The 6297-nt window shown below is 37.1% G+C and overlaps 1 long non-coding RNA gene across 1 annotated transcript; it reads left to right on the top strand.

Moving 5' to 3' along the window:
* Window positions 1–1633: 1633 nt before the first annotated feature.
* LOC116307718 (uncharacterized) lies at window positions 1634–3854 on the top strand. Its single transcript, XR_016120277.1, has 3 exons — window positions 1634–1656; window positions 1724–1772; window positions 3090–3854. It is a non-coding gene; the product is annotated as an uncharacterized LOC116307718 (long non-coding RNA).
* The last annotated feature ends 2443 nt before the right edge of the window (window positions 3855–6297 follow it).

The following is a 6297-nucleotide window of genomic DNA, read 5'->3' as shown; positions in this document are numbered from 1 at the left end:
GTTAAGAAGTGAAAAGATGAGGAACAAAGTAAAGTAGAAGCTTTGTTTTAAACTCATCTTTATGATTCAATTACTAAGAATCACAGAGGTGTATTCTCAATGTGATCGTTCAACCAAGAAAATAATTTACAATTCTTAGAAGCCGCGAAAAGAAAGATTACAGATCCCAAAATAGAATAAAAACCTTGTTTTCTTTGGAAAACAAAATTATCTATTCAGGTAACGTGGCGAAGAATAACATCTACCAGAAATCTCAAAGATCAACCAGTAATGTTTTGATTCTTTGGCCTTCAACGGGTGCTATTGTAGACAGAATCTGGAGTACAGCACCTGTGTAGGGTTGATAAAAATGAGTTGAGCTAAAATGCTTCCAGACAATAAGATTAGTCTACTTTCTAATGATTTTTGTGTTTGCTTGGACTATTCATAAAATTTGAGGGTTTTTTTTAGTAAAGACAAACTTTCGTTGAAGGTGAGCTAAATCATTGGCTTGCTGTGTTAGTATGTGATTTTTTTCCATACAAATAAAATATATAAAGTGATGTAAGTAGTGGCAGATTAAAAATAATTTTTAGATCCTTAACACCTGCTTTCATTAAAAATATTTTATTTTAAAATGGGCTATGTTAAAATTAGAGCACTGAGATGTAAAAATACAAAGATAGAGTTGTTTTTTTTGACAAGCGAGTTGATTAAAACTACAAATAAAAGTTAACACTTAAGTGGTATTCCAACTGCCACTCTAATGGTATCCCACTTGCCACTCAAATGGTATCCTATTCTTTCATGAAACTGTGAGTTTTGCTGTTCCTCTTCCTTTCTTAAATCAGGTATGGTTCCACAAGCCAATGAAAGCCTTTCAAAGCACAAAGAGGACCAAGAACTTCAAAATATCACGGCTTAAATATTATACATGTATTGAGTTTTCATTTAAAAATGCCTTGAAAGAAGCAACGCCTTGAAAGAGGCAACATAACCTCGCACCGGCTACTTTCTTTTTCCACTTTGAAAAGACGGATGCGAATCAGAATACCTCCATACTCCTAATGAAATAACTAGATATTAAAGGCATCAAAACATTCCACCTATTTGGGAAAGAAGATCCGTAAACAAGAAAAAATACTTGAGAATATTTTTTTCGGAAATGCGAATGTAAGATTTTGCACATGCGCAATAGAAACGCAGTAAGGTAGTTAGTTGTATTCTCCCTATCCTCGACATACAGAAACCCAAAATAATTTGAAATTTTTCATATCTTATCATGGATTTCTGGATGGCTGCATTGATATAGTTGCCTTGATACCGCTCTGACAACTTCAGTTCTCATTCGATTGTTGCGCGGAAGAAAAACGACAAGGAAATTTTCCAAGGCAATTTGGACGTCTACGGGAAACGATCAAGTGAATATTCAGACGGATGTTGGATGACCAGGAAATAAGAATAAAAAAAGGAGGAACTGAATGGATGAATGAAGAGGGCAAGGCACAGGAGCACGAGTCCGTGAATGAAGGAAGAGGGAGACATAGAAGGGAGGGAATAAGTAAGGATGGATGGAATCGAAGGAAGCAAGGGAGGAAGAAGGGACGAAGAATAGGCCATACAATACACGCATGCGCACAATCATTAATATGTAGGCACCTTATCAAGCATTCGAATGTACGTCTTAGCTGAATTATGTTGGATAAGAGTTTATTTGAATCCAAATTTTATTCTACTTTTACAGGTAAACTGGTATCAGATTGATAAAACATTTTGATCGCCGGCAAAAAAAGGTGAGTATTTTTTTTCTAGAGATGATTAAAGCTCAGCTCTGTCCTATTAGCAGACCACATGTGGCCAACTCATAAAATCGTAGAAGTTAATAAGGTAACAATATTTTCCAGCAATTCAACTTATGAAAAATAAATTGCAGATAGAATCTCATTTCTGGTACACGTTTTTTACCCTTTAAATTATCATTATCCAAAATATATATTCAAAGACGTTTAGTCCTAGACTGGCTCGTCTGACGGCTTTTCCTAGGACAAGCAAATATGTCTCAACTACCTATCCAGAAATATAGTCATTAAAAACCAGGGACGAGCACGACAGATCTAAGGGGGGAAGGGGAGGGATGGGCTGAGCCCCCAAGTAGACCATCTTGATGTTATCGAATCCCCAAAGATTAGGACAAACCTCCTATGCTAGAAATATTTTCCTGTTTCCCCCCAATATAGTTTGGTTCGCCAAAGTACACTTCTTTTATTGTCACGGTCCAGTTCGCCAGTTCAAACCCCCTAGTGAAAAGCCTCAAATCTTCGTGATACTAGAAGGCCAATTCAGTGTCAAAACGGCTCGACGTTTTACATAATGCCTGAAAACTATGAAAAAGCATTAAAAACTCATACCAAAAACCCTTTAAGTGCAGGGCTCCGTAACGATCGATGGTTATAATTAAATCTTATAATACAGAACACAGATAGAATACAGAATACAGTTCAGTGTCAGCATTTTACATAATGCCTGAAAACTATGAAAAAGCTTTAAAAAAATCATACCAAAAACCCTTTAAGTGCAGGGCTCTGTAGCGATCGATGGTTATAATTAAATCTTCACACTAGAGGCCAGTCAGTGTCAGCATCAGTCTTGAAATGCATTTTCGATCAATGGCACGAACACTATGGAGACGCTCCAAAAACTCATCCAATAAACCGTTTAAGTGCAGGACTTTGACAAGGGCTTTGATTAAATCCTCAATGGATTTTGTATATGTCAGCTTTCCATTGTGGACTGTTGGTTTAGTTTTCAAGTAATGTCAAGCCCTAGACCAGCATTTCACTTCCATGTCAGGGACTAACTTGAATCAATCAACCAGGTTTTCATTAAACAGCACAGAGTCATTAGACACTAGTCCTCAAGTGACAGCCAACTAGCTTTTGTTTGTTTGCCTCTGACTGGTATTCAGTGAAATGTGATTGCTAAATGTCAAGCTTCCCGACGACGCACTACGTTCGACCAATTATCTGTGGGGTTATAATAGTATCCTGTATTTTTACGTTTGAAATTGGTAGACATTTTAATTTCTGAAGCGAAAACTCTTTATTTTTTAGGAGAATAAGGATGGAAAGCCAGATGTCCCTTGACTAGCCGGTATTCAGTATGACGAACATGCTTCTGGTGAACACGTGTTTTGACGCAGCCCAATCAACACTGCCAAGTAAAGCATACGACTACAAGATTAGAAATGAGGATTTCGAGGTTTTTTTATTTATTTTTAGGTCTGAAGAAGAAAACCTTTACATTCTGATTCCCAGAGTAAGTAAAAATTGAAGGGAAAAAATTTGTTGAAATTTTTATTTTAGCGCGGTTCTGGAACAATGAATATTTTTTGGAAGTGGGCTGTGTCCCCACGCGTTTTCCTCTCGTTATTTACTGGCGACGAATCTTTAGTTTACTCAACTTCTCTTTCTGTCACTACTTTGGTGTCACAAAAAGTAAGGAATTCTCTGTCAAATATTTTCGTCACAAATGCCAAGAAGTGTTGACCTTTAAATGGTTTCCGCAGTGCCCTCAGGATAGTTTGGCCGCCGGAAGTGCCTCAGAAGCCAATTTACTTAACAAGGTCAAAAATGCCAGGAAGTAGGAAAGGAAATCCTTTTATTCCATTCGATCCGTGATTCTATCGTAACTATCCAGTCATTCTTTGGTATTCAAACCGGATGTCGTTCTGTACACTTTTAATAAATTAAAATTTACATCGTCTGATTCGACTGATGTAGCATCGAATTTGCTTTTCCCTTTCGGTGCAGCCACTGCGATTTTGCGTTTTTGTTTTTTGATCGTTACTCAACAGTTTCAAACTTTTTTACACTGTGTACGAGCTTCTTTCTTACTCACTTTGTTGAAAATAAAACTTGTTGTACGGAAATCTTAAATGACTCAATAATAGTAATTGGCATTACCTATTGCGGCTTCTCTGCCTCGGAACATGTATCTATATTTGTATCATTTTTCCCCCTTCGTACTTTGAACTGGAGGCAAAGTTAGATTTAACAAATTTACGATGGTTGAGCGTGGTATGTCCTCTTATTTACCACGATATGACGTCAAAAGTTGGTCAAAATGTTATGGACTCACGAGGCGTAAGCCGAGTGGGTCCATAACTAATTTTGACCAACGTTTGGCGTCATATCGTGGTAAATAAGAGGACATACCACGCTAAACCATCATAAATTTGTTTTTTACTACAAAACTCACAAAACTCTAGGAAATAGACTGCACGAAATCTTGCATGACGCCATTTGTTGGTATGGCCTCTTATTTACGACGTTTTTTAACCAATCAGCGCGCGAGAAAATTTACAATTGTGGTAAAAAAATAAATACATGAAAATAATAATTGGCTTTAATCATTGCAAAATTTAGTCTCCTTTGCAGCCGTCATTAAAACTAATGACTATGTAACTGCTAGGTTTTCTTCCTTTTTGATACTCTATTTTTGATTGGTTAAGTTGGTTTGCTCGTTGTACTTTTGAAGCTCTTATAAGGCTTCCCAACACATTCAAATCCACGTGATTGGTTTGGGAGTTTTTACAGTATTTGATTTCAAATAAAACAGCTTTTTCCGTGCTCCGTTCAGTAATAAAGCACGCAGGAAGTGGCGTAAGCATTCAAGATGTGTTAGGAGAAAAACGAGCCGTAGGCGAGTGCTTCTCACACTTCTTGAATACGCAAAAAGAAAGAAGATCGCAGGATCTAGCAGAACCTTGCGCGCGCGGATGGCGTCAGCACTGTGATCCGTTAACTAATAAAGCACAGTTTTCGACCAATCAGCGCGCGCGTACTATCCTAACTATATAATAAAATAAAATATGCTCCAATTCTTTATTCGGGTGGCTTATGTTTGAAACCTCTAAGTAAGAGATATAAAAAGAAGGTAACAAGGATGGTACTTGAATTTTTCAATTTCAAAAAATGCTTCTTTACTGCTTGAGTGAAATTGTGCACACATAGAAACACGAATGACAAAAAAAGGAAAATCGTAGCAGGAGTTCTTTTCGTGAGCAAGAACTACCCAAGTAACGATTAAAAAAAAGCATTTCCTTCTATTGAATAGGTCTCTTTAACCAATTCCCAGTTCAAAAAATTAGTGTGGTGAGAATAACCAATAATTATTTGCTCTGCACACTAGAGAAGACTCTTTGTTATACAAAAATGTATTGTCTCGTTCTATAAACAGAGGTGTATAAGGAGCTACTGCAGGGGGTCTGGTGACATTTCTGGTCTCGTGCACAATTTATTACTGTTAAAATCTTGGTTTTCAGCAGGAAACATCAAGGATCTACTAAGCAACACTAGTTGAAATGATAAGCAATAACTTTACATCATTTTGGCTTCAGGGAATGAGTTTTTTTACATCCACTGATTGGTAAAAGGTGTATAAGAGGGAAAGTATAGTCAAGCATGTGAAAGATACCACAGCATGTTACAGACATGCCCCAACATCACCGTCAAAACAATATTCAGTGGACCTTATTACTGTTTACCAATCTTAGACCATGTGCTATTCCCTTGAGAATAAGATTCTTTGTCTGAGTCTCATGCACATCTATATATCTTATCACCAATTACTAGAGAACAAAATATCATACTCAAGGGGAGTAACTTGTGCTCTGACACAGGAAAAGAGAACTGATGTATTCATTGACTAGACTACAATATAAGAGAACAAACAGAGAGAACCAAAACTCCATAGCTTGTTCACAAGACAATTTTAGCATTTCATGGAATTCGTACCAATAATGCAAGCTAGGTTTCAAGTAAAAATCGCTTGGTTGGTAAAGCATGCCAAGAATTGCTAACCTACGGCTGTTACGTTTATTAGCAGCAGGCTTGTAAAGTATCGATGTAAAAGGAATGGCTTATAGAATATACAGTTCTCAAGATGATGATGATGAAACTTTTACCATCAGCTAATGGTAAACAGCTGCATGTTGTACAAGTCTGGTCATAAAGATTGAAATGTAATATTATCTGCACAGTGCAAGACTGTAGATTAATCACTAGAGCACAATTCAAGGCCTGGAGGTCAGGAGGACTCAAGGTATTCTGCCCAGTGTACCAGTTCAATTGTATTGATTTCTTTTCAGAGAGACCCTATCTGTTATGTAGTTAGGATAAACATGTCTACTGCCAAATTGCTTTGGATAATATAAATTATAAAATAACTGTTATGAATGTCGCGTTCTGATTGGTTTGGAGCGTGTGCTTTATGAGAGCACATTGCACGCGCTCGCACTTTCCGTTGCATCATTCCTAT

Source organism: Actinia tenebrosa, unplaced genomic scaffold (genome assembly GCF_029948245.1).
Source record: "Actinia tenebrosa isolate PJP-AT-01 unplaced genomic scaffold, QUT_ActTen_1.0 PGA_scaffold1__47_contigs__length_23844297, whole genome shotgun sequence".
In the NCBI taxonomy this organism is placed as follows: Eukaryota; Metazoa; Cnidaria; class Anthozoa; order Actiniaria; family Actiniidae; genus Actinia; species Actinia tenebrosa.
This window is presented reverse-complemented; position numbering and strand designations above follow the sequence as displayed.